At 38.5% G+C, this 18,735-nt stretch overlaps 1 long non-coding RNA gene across 46 annotated transcripts in view; it reads left to right on the top strand.

Moving 5' to 3' along the window:
* The window catches only part of LOC126735095 (uncharacterized), a 28,160-nt gene that overhangs the window by 1,633 nt on the left and 7,792 nt on the right, over window positions 1–18,735 (top strand). For 7 of the 46 annotated variants that reach the window (XR_007660302.1, XR_007660317.1, XR_007660318.1 and 4 more), the window contains exons 1-5: window positions 5,084–6,053; window positions 8,586–8,793; window positions 11,830–12,633; window positions 15,671–16,384; window positions 17,398–17,904. This is a non-coding gene — a long non-coding RNA (uncharacterized LOC126735095). Of the gene's footprint in view, window positions 1–186; window positions 694–991; window positions 1,613–3,521; window positions 3,637–4,027; window positions 4,534–5,078; window positions 6,054–8,585; window positions 10,725–10,817; window positions 11,737–11,829; window positions 12,634–13,853; window positions 14,773–15,670; window positions 16,385–16,682; window positions 16,891–17,304; window positions 18,063–18,735 lie in introns of those variants that run through there. The other 39 variants (XR_007660285.1, XR_007660287.1, XR_007660288.1 and 36 more) reach the window with 29 other exon arrangements.

Here is an 18,735-nt window from a genome sequence, read left to right as displayed (position 1 = left end):
ATAGTTAGTTCAAATTCGAAAAAAATCAGTTTTTGGTGAAAAATTTGATACGGGGGGGTATACCCTAAAAATGAAAAATCTCAAAATTTGGAGGTCCATATCTCGGCTTCTATGGGTCCTATCGGGAAAATTCCAACGGTTTTGACTTAGTTTCGTCCTTCTGAATCCAACGAGACCATCCGCAAGGTCGTAGCTCCCATATTAGCTGAGATCTCGCATTTTTATAGCCCATTTTTGGGCTCCAAAACGGGGTCAAAAATTGACTTTTTTCCGAATTTTCAAAGTGCTATAATTCCACTTGTTCTGGTCGAATTCTGTTATAACCCGGTGTTTTCGTAATATTGGTGATAAGAATAAGTCGCTGATAGGGGTTTCTCTAGCTATTTTCGGGTTTAAAGAAAATCGATTTTTCGCATATTCAAAGTGCTATATTTCCGTTAGTTTTTCTCGAAACTCATTATAACCCGGTGTTTTCGTGTTGCAGGTGATGGAAACAAGCCGCTGGTATAGTTAGTTCAAATTCGAAAAAAATCAGTTTTTGGTGAAAAATTTGATACGGGGGGGGTATACCCTAAAAATGAAAAATCTCAAACTTTGGAGGTCCATATCTCGGCTTCTATGGGTCCTATCGGAAAAATTCCAACGGTTTTGACTTAGTTTCGTCCTTCTGAATCCAACGAGACCATCCGCAAGGTCGTAGCTTCAATATTAGCTGAGATCTCGCATTTTTATAGCCCATTTTTGGGCTCAAAAACGGGGTCAAAAATTGACTTTTTTCCGAATTTTCAAAGTGCTATAATTTCACTTGTTCTGGTCGAATTCTGTTATAACCCGGTGTTTTCGTAATATTGGTGATAAGAATAAGCCGCTGATAGGGGTTTCTCTAGCTATTTTCGGGTTTAAAGAAAATCGATTTTTCGCATATTCAAAGTGCTATAATTCCGTTAGTTTTTCTCGAAACTCATTATAACCCGGTGTTTTCGTGTTGCAGGTGATGGAAACAAGCCGCTGGTATAGTTAGTTCAAATTCGAAAAAAATCAGTTTTTGGTGAAAAATTTGATACGGGGGGGTATACCCTAAAAATGAAAAATCTCAAACTTTGGAGGTCCATATCTCGGCTTCTATGGGTCCTATCGGGAAAATTCCAACGGTTTTGACTTAGTTTCGTCCTTCTGAATCCAACGAGACCATCCGCAAGGTCGTAGCTCCCATATTAGCTGAGATCTTGCATTTTTATAGCCCATTTTTGGGCTCAAAAACGGGGTCAAAAATTGACTTTTTTCCGAATTTTCAAAGTGCTATAATTCCACTTGTTCTGGTCGAATTCTGTTATAACCCGGTGTTTTCGTAATATTGGTGATAAGAATAAGTCGCTGATAGGGGTTTCTCTAGCTATTTTCGGGTTTAAAGAAAATCGATTTTTCGCATATTCAAAGTGCTATAATTCCGTTAGTTTTTCTCGAAACTCATTATAACCCGGTGTTTTCGTGTTGCAGGTGATGGAAACAAGCCGCTGGTATAGTTAGTTCAAATTCGAAAAAAATCAGTTTTTGGTGAAAAATTTGATACGGGGGGGTATACCCTAAAAATGAAAAATCTCAAACTTTGGAGGTCCATATCTCGGCTTCTATGGGTCCTATCGGGAAAATTCCAACGGTTTTGACTTAGTTTCGTCCTTCTGAATCCAACGAGACCATCCGCAAGGTCGTAGCTTCAATATTAGCTGAGATCTCGCATTTTTATAGCCAATTTTTGGGCTCAAAAACGGGGTCAAAAATTGACTTTTTTCCGAATTTTCAAAGTGCTATAATTCCACTTGTTCTGGTCGAATTCTGTTATAACCCGGTGTTTTCGTAATATTGGTGATAAGAATAAGTCGCTGATAGGGGTTTCTCTAGCTATTTTCGGGTTTAAAGAAAATCGATTTTTCGCATATTCAAAGTGCTATAATTCCGTTAGTTTTTCTCGAAACTCATTATAACCCGGTGTTTTCGTGTTGCAGGTGATGGAAACAAGCCGCTGGTATAGTTAGTTCAAATTCGAAAAAAATCAGTTTTTGGTGAAAAATTTGATACGGGGGGGTATACCCTAAAAATGAAAAATCTCAAACTTTGGAGGTCCATATCTCGGCTTCTATGGGTCCTATCGGGAAAATTCCAACGGTTTTGACTTAGTTTCGTCCTTCTGAATCCAACGAGACCATCCGCAAGGTCGTAGCTTCAATATTAGCTGATATCTCGCATTTTTATAGCCAATTTTTGGGCTCAAAAACGGGGTCAAAAATTGACTTTTTTCCGAATTTTCAAAGTGCTATAATTCCACTTGTTCTGGTCGAATTCTGTTATAACCCGGTGTTTTCGTAATATTGGTGATAAGAATAAGCCGCTGATAGGGGTTTCTCTAGTTATTTTCGGGTTTAAAGAAAATCGATTTTTCGCATATTCAAAGTGCTATAATTCCGTTAGTTTTTCTCGAAACTCATTATAACCCGGTGTTTTCGTGTTGCAGGTGATGGAAACAAGCCGCTGGTATAGTTAGTTCAAATTCGAAAAAAATCAGTTTTTGGTGAAAAATTTGATACGGGGGGGTATACCCTAAAAATGAAAAATCTCAAACTTTGGAGGTCCATATCTCGGCTTCTATGGGTCCTATCGGGAAAATTCCAACGGTTTTGACTTAGTTTCGTCCTTCTGAATCCAACGAGACCATCCGCAAGGTCGTAGCTTCAATATTAGCTGAGATCTCGCATTTTTATAGCCAATTTTTGGGCTCAAAAACGGGGTCAAAAATTGACTTTTTTCCGAATTTTCAAAGTGCTATAATTCCACTTGTTCTGGTCGAATTCTGTTATAACCCGGTGTTTTCGTAATATTGGTGATAAGAATAAGCCGCTGATAGGGGTTTCTCTAGTTATTTTCGGGTTTAAAGAAAATCGATTTTTCGCATATTCAAAGTGCTATAATTCCGTTAGTTTTTCTCGAAACTCATTATAACCCGGTGTTTTCGTGTTGCAGGTGATGGAAACAAGCCGCTGGTATAGTTAGTTCAAATTCGAAAAAAATCAGTTTTTGGTGAAAAATTTGATACGGGGGGGTATACCCTAAAAATGAAAAATCTCAAACTTTGGAGGTCCATATCTCGGCTTCTATGGGTCCTATCGGGAAAATTCCAATGGTTTTGACTTAGTTTCGTCCTTCTGAATCCAACGAGACTATCCGCAAGGTCGTAGCTCCCATATTAGCTGAGATCTCGCATTTTTATAGCCCATTTTTGGGCTCAAAAACGGGGTCAAAAATTGACTTTTTTCCGAATTTTCAAAGTGCTATAATTTCACTTGTTCTGGTCGAATTCTGTTATAACCCGGTGTTTTCGTAATATTGGTGATAAGAATAAGTCGCTGATAGGGGTTTTTCTAGCTATTTTCGGGTTTAAAGAAAATCGATTTTTCGCATATTCAAAGTGCTATAATTCCGTTAGTTTTTCTCGAAACTCATTATAACCCGGTGTTTTCGTGTTGCAGGTGATGGAAACAAGCCGCTGGTATAGTTAGTTCAAATTCGAAAAAAATCAGTTTTTGGTGAAAAATTTGATACGGGGGGGTATACCCTAAAAATGAAAAATCTCAAACTTTGGAGGTCCATATCTCGGCTTCTATGTGTCCTATCGGGAAAATTCCAATGGTTTTGACTTAGTTTCGTCCTTCTGAATCCAACGAGACTATCCGCAAGGTCGTAGCTCCCATATTAGCTGAGATCTCGCATTTTTATAGCCCATTTTTGGGCTCAAAAACGGGGTCAAAAATTGACTTTTTTCCGAATTTTCAAAGTGCTATAATTCCACTTGTTCTGGTCGAATTCTGTTATAACCCGGTGTTTTCGTAATATTGGTGATAAGAATAAGCCGCTGATAGGGGTTTCTCTAGCTATTTTCGGGTTTAAAGAAAATCGATTTTTCGCTTATTCAAAGTGCTATAATTCCGTTAGTTTTTCTCGAAACTCATTATAACCCGGTGTTTTCGTGTTGCAGGTGATGGAAACAAGCCGCTGGTATAGTTAGTTCAAATTCGAAAAAAATCAGTTTTTGGTGAAAAATTTGATACGGGGGGGTATACCCTAAAAATGAAAAATCTCAAACTTTGGAGGTCCATATCTCGGCTTCTATGGGTCCTATCGGGAAAATTCCAACGGTTTTGACTTAGTTTCGTCCTTCTGAATCCAACGAGACCATCCGCAAGGTCGTAGCTCCCATATTAGCTGAGATCTCGCATTTTTATAGCCCATTTTTGGGCTCAAAAACGGGGTCAAAAATTGACTTTTTTCCGAATTTTCAAAGTGCTATAATTCCACTTGTTCTGGTCGAATTCTGTTATAACCCGGTGTTTTCGTAATATTGGTGATAAAAATAAGTCGCTGATAGGGGTTTCTCTAGCTATTTTCGGGTTTAAAGAAAATCGATTTTTCGCATATTCAAAGTGCTATAATTCCGTTAGTTTTTCTCGAAACTCATTATAACCCGGTGTTTTCGTGTTGCAGGTGATGGAAACAAGCCGCTGGTATAGTTAGTTCAAATTCGAAAAAAATCAGTTTTTGGTGAAAACACTCTCGTGGGGGGGTATACCCTAAAAATGAAAAATCTCAAATTTTGGAGGTCCATATCTCGGCTTCTATGTGTCCTATCGGGAAAATTCCAATGGTTTTGACTTAGCTTCGTCCTTCTGAATCCAACGAGACTATCCGCAAGGTCGTAGCTCCCATATTAGCTGAGATCTCGCATTTTTATAGCCCATTTTTGGGCTCAAAAACGGGGGTCAAAAATTGACTTTTTTCCGAATTTTCAAAGTGCTATAATTCCACTTGTTCTGGTCGAATTCTGTTATAACCCGGTGTTTTCGTAATATTGGTGATAAAAATAAGTCGCTGATAGGGGTTTCTCTAGCTATTTTCGGGTTTAAAGAAAATCGATTTTTCGCATATTCAAAGTGCTATAATTCCGTTAGTTTTTCTCGAAACTCATTATAACCCGGTGTTTTCGTGTTGCAGGTGATGGAAACAAGCCGCTGGTATAGTTAGTTCAAATTCGAAAAAAATCAGTTTTTGGTGAAAAATTTGATACGGGGGGGGTATACCCTAAAAATGAAAAATCTCAAACTTTGGAGGTCCATATCTCGGCTTCTATGGGTCCTATCGGGAAAATTCCAACGGTTTTGACTTAGTTTCGTCCTTCTGAATCCAACGAGACCATCCGCAAGGTCGTAGCTCCCATATTAGCTGAGATCTCGCATTTTTATAGCCCATTTTTGGGCTCAAAAACGGGGTCAAAAATTGACTTTTTTCCGAATTTTCAAAGTGCTATAATTCCACTTGTTCTGGTCAAATTCTGTTATAACCCGGTGTTTTCGTAATATTGGTGATAAGAATAAGCCGCTGATAGGGGTTTCTCTAGCTATTTTCGGGTTTAAAGAAAATCGATTTTTCGCTTATTCAAAGTGCTATAATTCCGTTAGTTTTTCTCGAAACTCATTATAACCCGGTGTTTTCGTGTTGCAGGTGATGGAAACAAGCCGCTGGTATAGTTAGTTCAAATTCGAAAAAAATCAGTTTTTGGTGAAAAATTTGATACGGGGGGGTATACCCTAAAAATGAAAAATCTCAAACTTTGGAGGTCCATATCTCGGCTTCTATGGGTCCTATCGGGAAAATTCCAACGGTTTTGACTTAGTTTCGTCCTTCTGAATCCAACGAGACCATCCGCAAGGTCGTAGCTCCCATATTAGCTGAGATCTCGCATTTTTATAGCCCATTTTTGGGCTCAAAAACGGGGTCAAAAATTGACTTTTTTCCGAATTTTCAAAGTGCTATAATTCCACTTGTTCTGGTCGAATTCTGTTATAACCCGGTGTTTTCGTAATATTGGTGATAAAAATAAGTCGCTGATAGGGGTTTCTCTAGCTATTTTCGGGTTTAAAGAAAATCGATTTTTCGCATATTCAAAGTGCTATAATTCCGTTAGTTTTTCTCGAAACTCATTATAACCCGGTGTTTTCGTGTTGCAGGTGATGGAAACAAGCCGCTGGTATAGTTAGTTCAAATTCGAAAAAAATCAGTTTTTGGTGAAAACTTTGATACGGGGGGGTATACCCTAAAAATGAAAAATCTCAAATTTTGGAGGTCCATATCTCGGCTTCTATGTGTCCTATCGGGAAAATTCCAATGGTTTTGACTTAGTTTCGTCATTCTGAATCCAACGAGACTATCCGCAAGGTCGTAGCTCCCATATTAGCTGAGATCTCGCATTTTTATAGCCCATTTTTGGGCTCAAAAACGGGGTCAAAAATTGACTTTTTTCCGAATTTTCAAAGTGCTATAATTCCACTTGTTCTGGTCGAATTCTGTTATAACCCGGTGTTTTCGTAATATTGGTGATAAGAATAAGCCGCTGATAGGGGTTTCTCTAGCTATTTTCGGGTTTAAAGAAAATCGATTTTTCGCATATTCAAAGTGCTATAATTCCGTTAGTTTTTCTCGAAACTCATTTTAACCCGGTGTTTTCGTGTTGCAGGTGATGGAAACAAGCCGCTGGTATAGTTAGTTCAAATTCGAAAAAAATCAGTTTTTGGTGAAAAATTTGATACGGGGGGGGTATACCCTAAAAATGAAAAATCTCAAACTTTGGAGGTCCATATCTCGGCTTCTATGGGTCCTATCGGGAAAATTCCAACGGTTTTGACTTAGTTTCGTCCTTCTGAATCCAACGAGACCATCCGCAAGGTCGTAGCTCCCATATTAGCTGAGATCTCGCATTTTTATAGCCCATTTTTGGGCTCAAAAACGGGGTCAAAAATTGACTTTTTTCCGAATTTTCAAAGTGCTATAATTCCACTTGTTCTGGTCAAATTCTGTTATAACCCGGTGTTTTCGTAATATTGGTGATAAGAATAAGCCGCTGATAGGGGTTTCTCTAGCTATTTTCGGGTTTAAAGAAAATCGATTTTTCGCTTATTCAAAGTGCTATAATTCCGTTAGTTTTTCTCGAAACTCATTATAACCCGGTGTTTTCGTGTTGCAGGTGATGGAAACAAGCCGCTGGTATAGTTAGTTCAAATTCGAAAAAAATCAGTTTTTGGTGAAAAATTTGATACGGGGGGGTATACCCTAAAAATGAAAAATCTCAAACTTTGGAGGTCCATATCTCGGCTTCTATGGGTCCTATCGGGAAAATTCCAACGGTTTTGACTTAGTTTCGTCCTTCTGAATCCAACGAGACCATCCGCAAGGTCGTAGCTCCCATATTAGCTGAGATCTCGCATTTTTATAGCCCATTTTTGGGCTCAAAAACGGGGTCAAAAATTGACTTTTTTCCGAATTTTCAAAGTGCTATAATTCCACTTGTTCTGGTCGAATTCTGTTATAATCCGGTGTTTTCGTAATATTGGTGATAAAAATAAGTCGCTGATAGGGGTTTCTCTAGCTATTTTCGGGTTTAAAGAAAATCGATTTTTCGCATATTCAAAGTGCTATAATTCCGTTAGTTTTTCTCGAAACTCATTATAACCCGGTGTTTTCGTGTTGCAGGTGATGGAAACAAGCCGCTGGTATAGTTAGTTCAAATTCGAAAAAAATCAGTTTTTGGTGAAAAATTTGATACGGGGGGGTATACCCTAAAAATGAAAAATCTCAAACTTTGGAGGTCCATATCTCGGCTTCTATGGGTCCTATCGGGAAAATTCCAACGGTTTTGACTTAGTTTCGTCCTTCTGAATCCAACGAGACCATCCGCAAGGTCGTAGCTCCCATATTAGCTGAGATCTCGCATTTTTATAGCCCATTTTTGGGCTCAAAAACGGGGTCAAAAATTGACTTTTTTCCGAATTTTCAAAGTGCTATAATTCCACTTGTTCTGGTCGAATTCTGTTATAATCCGGTGTTTTCGTAATATTGGTGATAAAAATAAGTCGCTGATAGGGGTTTCTCTAGCTATTTTCGGGTTTAAAGAAAATCGATTTTTCGCATATTCAAAGTGCTATAATTCCGTTAGTTTTTCTCGAAACTCATTATAACCCGGTGTTTTCGTGTTGCAGGTGATGGAAACAAGCCGCTGGTATAGTTAGTTCAAATTCGAAAAAAATCAGTTTTTGGTGAAAAATTTGATACGGGGGGGTATACCCTAAAAATGAAAAATCTCAAACTTTGGAGGTCCATATCTCGGCTTCTATGGGTCCTATCGGGAAAATTCCAACGGTTTTGACTTAGTTTCGTCCTTCTGAATCCAACGAGACCATCCGCAAGGTCGTAGCTCCCATATTAGCTGAGATCTCGCATTTTTATAGCCCATTTTTGGGCTCAAAAACGGGGTCAAAAATTGACTTTTTTCCGAATTTTCAAAGTGCTATAATTCCACTTGTTCTGGTCGAATTCTGTTATAATCCGGTGTTTTCGTAATATTGGTGATAAGAATAAGTCGCTGATAGGGGTTTCTCTAGCTATTTTCGGGTTTAAAGAAAATCGATTTTTCGCATATTCAAAGTGCTATAATTCCGTTAGTTTTTCCTCGAAACTCATTATAACCCGGTGTTTTCGTGTTGCAGGTGATGGAAACAAGCCGCTGGTATAGTTAGTTCAAATTCGAAAAAAATCAGTTTTTGGTGAAAAATTTGATACGGGGGGGTATACCCTAAAAATGAAAAATCTCAAACTTTGGAGGTCCATATCTCGGCTTCTATGGGTCCTATCGGAAAAATTCCAACGGTTTTGACTTAGTTTCGTCCTTCTGAATCCAACGAGACCATCCGCAAGGTCGTAGCTCCCATATTAGCTGAGATCTCGCATTTTTATAGCCCATTTTTGGGCTCAAAAACGGGGTCAAAAATTGACTTTTTTCCGAATTTTCAAAGTGCTATAATTCCACTTGTTCTGGTCAAATTCTGTTATAACCCGGTGTTTTCGTAATATTGGTGATAAGAATAAGCCGCTGATAGGGGTTTCTCTAGCTATTTTCGGGTTTAAAGAAAATCGATTTTTCGCTTATTCAAAGTGCTATAATTCCGTTAGTTTTTCTCGAAACTCATTATAACCCGGTGTTTTCGTGTTGCAGGTGATGGAAACAAGCCGCTGGTATAGTTAGTTCAAATTCGAAAAAAATCAGTTTTTGGTGAAAAATTTGATACGGGGGGGTATACCCTAAAAATGAAAAATCTCAAACTTTGGAGGTCCATATCTCGGCTTCTATGGGTCCTATCGGAAAAATTCCAACGGTTTTGACTTAGTTTCGTCCTTTTGAATCCAACGAGACCATCCGCAAGGTCGTAGCTTCAATATTAGCTGAGATCTCGCATTTTTATAGCCCATTTTTGGGCTCAAAAACGGGGTCAAAAATTGACTTTTTTCCGAATTTTCAAAGTGCTATAATTCCACTTGTTCTGGTCGAATTCTGTTATAACCCGGTGTTTTCGTAATATTGGTGATAAGAATAAGTCGCTGATAGGGGTTTCTCTAGCTATTTTCGGGTTTAAAGAAAATCGATTTTTCGCATATTCAAAGTGCTATAATTCCGTTAGTTTTTCTCGAAACTCATTATAACCCGGTGTTTTCGTGTTGCAGGTGATGGAAACAAGCCGCTGGTATAGTTAGTTCAAATTCGAAAAAAATCAGTTTTTGGTGAAAAATTTGATACGGGGGGGTATACCCTAAAAATGAAAAATCTCAAACTTTGGAGGTCCATATCTCGGCTTCTATGGGTCCTATCGGGAAAATTCCAACGGTTTTGACTTAGTTTCGTCCTTCTGAATCCAACGAGACCATCCGCAAGGTCGTAGCTCCCATATTAGCTGAGATCTCGCATTTTTATAGCCCATTTTTGGGCTCAAAAACGGGGTCAAAAATTGACTTTTTTCCGAATTTTCAAAGTGCTATAATTCCACTTGTTCTGGTCGAATTCTGTTATAATCCGGTGTTTTCGTAATATTGGTGATAAAAATAAGTCGCTGATAGGGGTTTCTCTAGCTATTTTCGGGTTTAAAGAAAATCGATTTTTCGCATATTCAAAGTGCTATAATTCCGTTAGTTTTTCTCGAAACTCATTATAACCCGGTGTTTTCGTGTTGCAGGTGATGGAAACAAGCCGCTGGTATAGTTAGTTCAAATTCGAAAAAAATCAGTTTTTGGTGAAAAATTTGATACGGGGGGGTATACCCTAAAAATGAAAAATCTCAAACTTTGGAGGTCCATATCTCGGCTTCTATGGGTCCTATCGGGAAAATTCCAACGGTTTTGACTTAGTTTCGTCCTTCTGAATCCAACGAGACCATCCGCAAGGTCGTAGCTCCCATATTAGCTGAGATCTCGCATTTTTATAGCCCATTTTTGGGCTCAAAAACGGGGTCAAAAATTGACTTTTTTCCGAATTTTCAAAGTGCTATAATTCCACTTGTTCTGGTCGAATTCTGTTATAATCCGGTGTTTTCGTAATATTGGTGATAAGAATAAGTCGCTGATAGGGGTTTCTCTAGCTATTTTCGGGTTTAAAGAAAATCGATTTTTCGCATATTCAAAGTGCTATAATTCCGTTAGTTTTTCTCGAAACTCATTATAACCCGGTGTTTTCGTGTTGCAGGTGATGGAAACAAGCCGCTGGTATAGTTAGTTCAAATTCGAAAAAAATCAGTTTTTGGTGAAAAATTTGATACGGGGGGGTATACCCTAAAAATGAAAAATCTCAAACTTTGGAGGTCCATATCTCGGCTTCTATGGGTCCTATCGGAAAAATTCCAACGGTTTTGACTTAGTTTCGTCCTTTTGAATCCAACGAGACCATCCGCAAGGTCGTAGCTTCAATATTAGCTGAGATCTCGCATTTTTATAGCCCATTTTTGGGCTCAAAAACGGGGTCAAAAATTGACTTTTTTCCGAATTTTCAAAGTGCTATAATTCCACTTGTTCTGGTCGAATTCTGTTATAACCCGGTGTTTTCGTAATATTGGTGATAAGAATAAGTCGCTGATAGGGGTTTCTCTAGCTATTTTCGGGTTTAAAGAAAATCGATTTTTCGCATATTCAAAGTGCTATAATTCCGTTAGTTTTTCTCGAAACTCATTATAACCCGGTGTTTTCGTGTTGCAGGTGATGGAAACAAGCCGCTGGTATAGTTAGTTCAAATTCGAAAAAAATCAGTTTTTGGTGAAAAATTTGATACGGGGGGGTATACCCTAAAAATGAAAAATCTCAAACTTTGGAGGTCCATATCTCGGCTTCTATGGGTCCTATCGGGAAAATTCCAACGGTTTTGACTTAGTTTCGTCCTTCTGAATCCAACGAGACCATCCGCAAGGTCGTAGCTCCCATATTAGCTGAGATCTCGCATTTTTATAGCCCATTTTTGGGCTCAAAAACGGGGTCAAAAATTGACTTTTTTCCGAATTTTCAAAGTGCTATAATTCCACTTGTTCTGGTCAAATTCTGTTATAACCCGGTGTTTTCGTAATATTGGTGATAAGAATAAGCCGCTGATAGGGGTTTCTCTAGCTATTTTCGGGTTTAAAGAAAATCGATTTTTCGCTTATTCAAAGTGCTATAATTCCGTTAGTTTTTCTCGAAACTCATTATAACCCGGTGTTTTCGTGTTGCAGGTGATGGAAACAAGCCGCTGGTATAGTTAGTTCAAATTCGAAAAAAATCAGTTTTTGGTGAAAAATTTGATACGGGGGGGTATACCCTAAAAATGAAAAATCTCAAACTTTGGAGGTCCATATCTCGGCTTCTATGGGTCCTATCGGAAAAATTCCAACGGTTTTGACTTAGTTTCGTCCTTTTGAATCCAACGAGACCATCCGCAAGGTCGTAGCTTCAATATTAGCTGAGATCTCGCATTTTTATAGCCCATTTTTGGGCTCAAAAACGGGGTCAAAAATTGACTTTTTTCCGAATTTTCAAAGTGCTATAATTCCACTTGTTCTGGTCGAATTCTGTTATAACCCGGTGTTTTCGTAATATTGGTGATAAGAATAAGTCGCTGATAGGGGTTTCTCTAGCTATTTTCGGGTTTAAAGAAAATCGATTTTTCGCATATTCAAAGTGCTATAATTCCGTTAGTTTTTCTCGAAACTCATTATAACCCGGTGTTTTCGTGTTGCAGGTGATGGAAACAAGCCGCTGGTATAGTTAGTTCAAATTCGAAAAAAATCAGTTTTTGGTGAAAAATTTGATACGGGGGGGTATACCCTAAAAATGAAAAATCTCAAACTTTGGAGGTCCATATCTCGGCTTCTATGGGTCCTATCGGGAAAATTCCAACGGTTTTGACTTAGTTTCGTCCTTCTGAATCCAACGAGACCATCCGCAAGGTCGTAGCTCCCATATTAGCTGAGATCTCGCATTTTTATAGCCCATTTTTGGGCTCAAAAACGGGGTCAAAAATTGACTTTTTTCCGAATTTTCAAAGTGCTATAATTCCACTTGTTCTGGTCAAATTCTGTTATAACCCGGTGTTTTCGTAATATTGGTGATAAGAATAAGCCGCTGATAGGGGTTTCTCTAGCTATTTTCGGGTTTAAAGAAAATCGATTTTTCGCTTATTCAAAGTGCTATAATTCCGTTAGTTTTTCTCGAAACTCATTATAACCCGGTGTTTTCGTGTTGCAGGTGATGGAAACAAGCCGCTGGTATAGTTATTTCAAATTCGAAAAAAATCAGTTTTTGGTGAAAAATTTGATACGGGGGGGTATACCCTAAAAATGAAAAATCTCAAACTTTGGAGGTCCATATCTCGGCTTCTATGGGTCCTATCGGGAAAATTCCAACGGTTTTGACTTAGTTTCGTCCTTCTGAATCCAACAAGACCATCCGCAAGGTCGTAGCTCCCATATTAGCTGAGATCTCGCATTTTTATAGCCCATTTTTGGGCTCAAAAACGGGGTCAAAAATTGACTTTTTTCCGAATTTTCAAAGTGCTATAATTCCACTTGTTCTGGTCGAATTCTGTTATAACCCGGTGTTTTCGTAATATTGGTGATAAGAATAAGCCGCTGATAGGGGTTTCTCTAGCTATTTTCGGGTTTAAAGAAAATCGATTTTTCGCATATTCAAAGTGCTATAATTCCGTTAGTTTTTCTCGAAACTCATTATAACCCGGTGTTTTCGTGTTGCAGGTGATGGAAACAAGCCGCTGGTATAGTTAGTTCAAATTCGAAAAAAATCAGTTTTTGGTGAAAAATTTGGTACGGGGGGGTATACCCTAAAAATGAAAAATCTCAAACTTTGGAGGTCCATATCTCGGCTTCTATGGGTCCTATCGGGAAAATTCCAATGGTTTTGACTTAGTTTCGTCCTTCTGAATCCAACGAGACTATCCGCAAGGTCGTAGCTCCCATATTAGCTGAGATCTCGCATTTTTATAGCCCATTTTTGGGCTCAAAAACGGGGTCAAAAATTGACTTTTTTCCGAATTTTCAAAGTGCTATAATTCCACTTGTTCTGGTCGAATTCTGTTATAACCCGGTGTTTTCGTAATATTGGTGATAAGAATAAGCCGCTGATAGGGGTTTCTCTAGCTATTTTCGGGTTTAAAGAAAATCGATTTTTCGCATATTCAAAGTGCTATAATTCCGTTAGTTTTTCTCGAAACTCATTATAACCCGGTGTTTTCGTGTTGCAGGTGATAGAAACAAGCCGCTGGTATAGTTAGTTCAAATTCTAAAAAAATCAGTTTTTGGTGAAAAATTTGATACGGGGGGGTATACCCTAAAAATGAAAAATCTCAAACTTTGGAGGTCCATATCTCGGCTTCTATGGGTCCTATCGGGAAAATTCCAACGGTTTTGACTTAGTTTCGTCCTTCTGAATCCAACGAGACCATCCGCAAGGTCGTAGCTCCCATATTAGCTGAGATCTCGCATTTTTATAGCCCATTTTTGGGCTCAAAAACGGGGTCAAAAATTGACTTTTTTCCGAATTTTCAAAGTGCTATAATTCCACTTGTTCTGGTCGAATTCTGTTATAACCCGGTGTTTTCGTAATATTGGTGATAAGAATAAGCCGCTGATAGGGGTTTCTCTAGCTATTTTCGGGTTTAAAGAAAATCGATTTTTCGCATATTCAAAGTGCTATAATTCCGTTAGTTTTTCTCGAAACTCATTATAACCCGGTGTTTTCGTGTTGCAGGTGATGGAAACAAGCCGCTGGTATAGTTAGTTCAAATTCGAAAAAAATCAGTTTTTGGTGAAAAATTTGATACGGGGGGGTATACCCTAAAAATGAAAAATCTCAAACTTTGGAGGTCTATATCTCGGCTTCTATGGGTCCTATCGGGAAAATTCCAACGGTTTTGACTTAGTTTCGTCCTTCTGAATCCAACGAGACCATCCGCAAGGTCGTAGCTCCCATATTAGCTGAGATCTCGCATTTTTATAGCCCATTTTTGGGCTCCAAAACGGGGTCAAAAATTGACTTTTTTCCGAATTTTCAAAGTGCTATAATTCCACTTGTTCTGGTCGAATTCTGTTATAACCCGGTGTTTTCGTAATATTGGTGATAAGAATAAGTCGCTGATAGGGGTTTCTCTAGCTATTTTCGGGTTTAAAGAAAATCGATTTTTCGCATATTCAAAGTGCTATAATTCCGTTAGTTTTTCTCGAAACTCATTATAACCCGGTGTTTTCGTGTTGCAGGTGATGGAAACAAGCCGCTGGTATAGTTAGTTCAAATTCGAAAAAAATCAGTTTTTGGTGAAAAATTTGATACGGGGGGGTATACCCTAAAAATGAAAAATCTCAAACTTTGGAGGTCCATATCTCGGCTTCTATGGGTCCTATCGGAAAAATTCCAACGGTTTTGACTTAGTTTCGTCCTTCTGAATCCAACAAGACCATCCGCAAGGTCGTAGCTCCCATATTAGCTGAGATCTCGGATTTTTATAGCCCATTTTTGGGCTCAAAAACGGGGTCAAAAATTGACTTTTTTCCGAATTTTCAAAGTGCTATAATTCCACTTGTTCTGGTCGAATTCTGTTATAACCCGGTGTTTTCGTAATATTGGTGATAAGAATAAGCCGCTGATAGGGGTTTCTCTAGCTATTTTCGGGTTTAAAGAAAATCGATTTTTCGCTTATTCAAAGTGCTATAATTCCGTTAGTTTTTCTTGAAACTCATTATAACCCGGTGTTTTCGTGTTGCAGGTGATGGAAACAAGCCGCTGGTATAGTTAGTTCAAATTCGAAAAAAATCAGTTTTTGGTGAAAAATTTGATACGGGGGGGTATACCCTAAAAATGAAAAATCTCAAACTTTGGAGGTCCATATCTCGGCTTCTATGGGTCCTATCGGGAAAATTCCAACGGTTTTGACTTAGTTTCGTCCTTCTTAATCCAACGAGACCATCCGCAAGGTCGTAGCTCCCATATTAGCTGAGATCTCGCATTTTTATAGCCCATTTTTGGGCTCAAAAACGGGGGTCAAAAATTGACTTTTTTCCGAATTTTCAAAGTGCTATAATTCCACTTGTTCTGGTCGACTTCTGTTATAACCCGGTGTTTTCGTAATATTGGTGATAAGAATAAGTCGCTGATAGGGGTTTCTCTAGCTATTTTCGGGTTTAAAGAAAATCGATTTTTCGCATATTCAAAGTGCTATAATTCCGTTAGTTTTTCTCGAAACTCATTATAACCCGGTGTTTTCGTGTTGCAGGTGATGGAAACAAGCCGCTGGTATAGTTAGTTCAAATTCGAAAAAAATCAGTTTTTGGTGAAAAATTTGATACGGGGGGGTATACCCTAAAAATGAAAAATCTCAAACTTTGGAGGTCCATATCTCGGCTTCTATGGGTCCTATCGGGAAAATTCCAACGGTTTTGACTTAGTTTCGTCCTTCTGAATCCAACGAGACCATCCGCAAGGTCGTAGCTCCCATATTAGCTGAGATCTCGCATTTTTATAGCCCATTTTTGGGCTCAAAAACGGGGTCAAAAATTGACTTTTTTCCGAATTTTCAAAGTGCTATAATTCCACTTGTTCTGGTCGAATTCTGTTATAACCCGGTGTTTTCGTAATATTGGTGATAAGAATAAGCCGCTGATAGGGGTTTCTCTAGCTATTTTCGGGTTTAAAGAAAATCGATTTTTCGCATATTCAAAGTGCTATAATTCCGTTAGTTTTTCTCGAAACTCATTATAACCCGGTGTTTTCGTGTTGCAGGTGATGGAAACAAGCCGCTGGTATAGTTAGTTCAAATTCGAAAAAAATCAGTTTTTGGTGAAAAATTTGATACGGGGGGGTATACCCTAAAAATGAAAAATCTCAAACTTTGGAGGTCCATATCTCGGCTTCTATGGGTCCTATCGGGAAAATTCCAATGGTTTTGACTTAGTTTCGTCCTTCTGAATCCAACGAGACTATCCGCAAGGTCGTAGCTCCCATATTAGCTGAGATCTCGCATTTTTATAGCCCATTTTTGGACTCAAAAACGGGGTCAAAAATTGACTTTTTTCCGAATTTTCAAAGTGCTATAATTCCACTTGTTCTGGTCGAATTCTGTTATAACCCGGTGTTTTCGTAATATTGGTGATAAGAATAAGCCGCTGATAGGGGTTTCTCTAGCTATTTTCGGGTTTAAAGAAAATCGATTTTTCGCTTATTCAAAGTGCTATAATTCCGTTAGTTTTTCTTGAAACTCATTATAACCCGGTGCTTTCGTGTTGCAGGTGATGGAAACAAGCCGCTGGTATAGTTAGTTCAAATTCGAAAAAAATCAGTTTTTGGTGAAAAATTTGATACGGGGGGGTATACCCTAAAAATGAAAAATCTCAAACTTTGGAGGTCCATATCTCGGCTTCTATGGGTCCTATCGGGAAAATTCCAACGGTTTTGACTTAGTTTCGTCCTTCTGAATCCAACGAGACCATCCGCAAGGTCGTAGCTCCCATATTAGCTGAGATCTCGCATTTTTATAGCCCATTTTTGGGCTCAAAAACGGGGTCAAAAATTGACTTTTCTCCGAATTTTCAAAGTGCTATTATTCCACTTGTTCTGGTCGAATTCTGTTATAACCCGGTGTTTTCGTAATATTGGTGATAAGAATAAGCCGCTGATAGGGGTTTCTCTAGCTATTTTCGGGTTTAAAGAAAATCGATTTTTCGCTTATTCAAAGTGCTATAATTCCGTTAGTTTTTCTTGAAACTCATTATAACCCGGTGTTTTCGTGTTGCAGGTGATGGAAACAAGCCGCTGGTATAGTTAGTTCAAATTCGAAAAAAATCAGTTTTTGGTGAAAAATTTGATAAGGGGGGGGTATACCCTAAAAATGAAAAATCTCAAACTTTGGAGGTCCATATCTCGGCTTCTATGGGTCCTATCGGGAAAATTCCAATGGTTTTGACTTAGTTTCGTCCTTCTGAATCCAACGAGACCATCCGCAAGGTCGTAGCTCCCATATTAGCTGAGATCTCGCATTTTTATAGCCCATTTTTGGGCTCAAAAACGGGGTCAAAAATTGACTTTTTTCCGAATTTTCAAAGTGCTATAATTCCACTTGTTCTGGTCGAATTCTGTTATAACCCGGTGTTTTCGTAATATTGGTGATAAGAATAAGCCGCTGATAGGGGTTTCTCTAGCTATTTTCGGGTTTAAAGAAAATCGATTTTTCGCTTATTCAAAGTGCTATAATTCCGTTAGTTTTTCTTGAAACTCATTATAACCCGGTGTTTTCGTGTTGCAGGTGATGGAAACAAGCCGCTGGTATAGTTAGTTCAAATTCGAAAAAAATCAGTTTTTGGTGAAAAATTTGATACGGGGGGGGTATACCCTAAAAATGAAAAATCTTAAACTTTGGAGGTCCATATCTCGGCTTCTATGGGTCCTATCGGGAAAATTCCAACGGTTTTGACTTAGTTTCGTCCTTCTGAATCCAACGAGACCATCCGCAAGGTCGTAGCTCCCATATTAGCTGAGATCTTGCATTTTTATAGCCCATTTTTGGGCTCAAAAACGGGGTCAAAAATTGACTTTTTTCCGAATTTTCAAAGTGCTATAATTCCACTTGTTCTGGTCGAATTCTGTTATAACCCGGTGTTTTCGTAATATTGGTGATAAGAATAAGCCGCTGATAGGGGTTTCTCTAGCTATTTTCGGGTTTAAAGAAAATCGATTTTTCGCATATTCAAAGTGCTATAATTCCGTTAGTTTTTCTCGAAACTCATTATAACCCGGTGTTTTCGTGTTGCAGGTGATGGAAACAAGCCGCTGGTATAGTTAGTTCAAATTCGAAAAAAATCAGTGTTTGGTGAAAAATTTGATACGGGGGGGTATACCCTAAAAATGAAAAATCTCAAACTTTGGAGGTCCATATCTCGGCTTCTATGGGTCCTATCGGGAAAATTCCAACGGTTTTGACTTAGTTTCGTCCTTCTGAATCCAACGAGACCATCCGCAAGGTCGTAGCTCCCATATTAGCTGAGATCTCGCATTTTTATATCCCATTTTTGGGCTCAAAAACGGGGTCAAAAATTGACTTTTTTCCGAATTTTCAAAGTGCTATAATTCCACTTGTTCTGGTCGAATTCTGTTATAACCCGGTGTTTTCGTAATATTGGTGATAAGAATAAGTCGCTGATAGGGGTTTCTCTAGCTATTTTCGGGTTTAAAGAAAATCGATTTTTCGCATATTCAAAGTGCTATAATTCCGTTAGTTTTTCTCGAAACTCATTATAACCCGGTGTTTTCGTGTTGCAGGTGATGGAAACAAGCCGCTGGTATAGT

The sequence above is a fragment of the Anthonomus grandis genome, chromosome 4 (genome assembly GCF_022605725.1).
Source record: "Anthonomus grandis grandis chromosome 4, icAntGran1.3, whole genome shotgun sequence".
In the NCBI taxonomy this organism is placed as follows: domain Eukaryota; kingdom Metazoa; phylum Arthropoda; class Insecta; order Coleoptera; family Curculionidae; genus Anthonomus; species Anthonomus grandis.
This window is presented reverse-complemented; position numbering and strand designations above follow the sequence as displayed.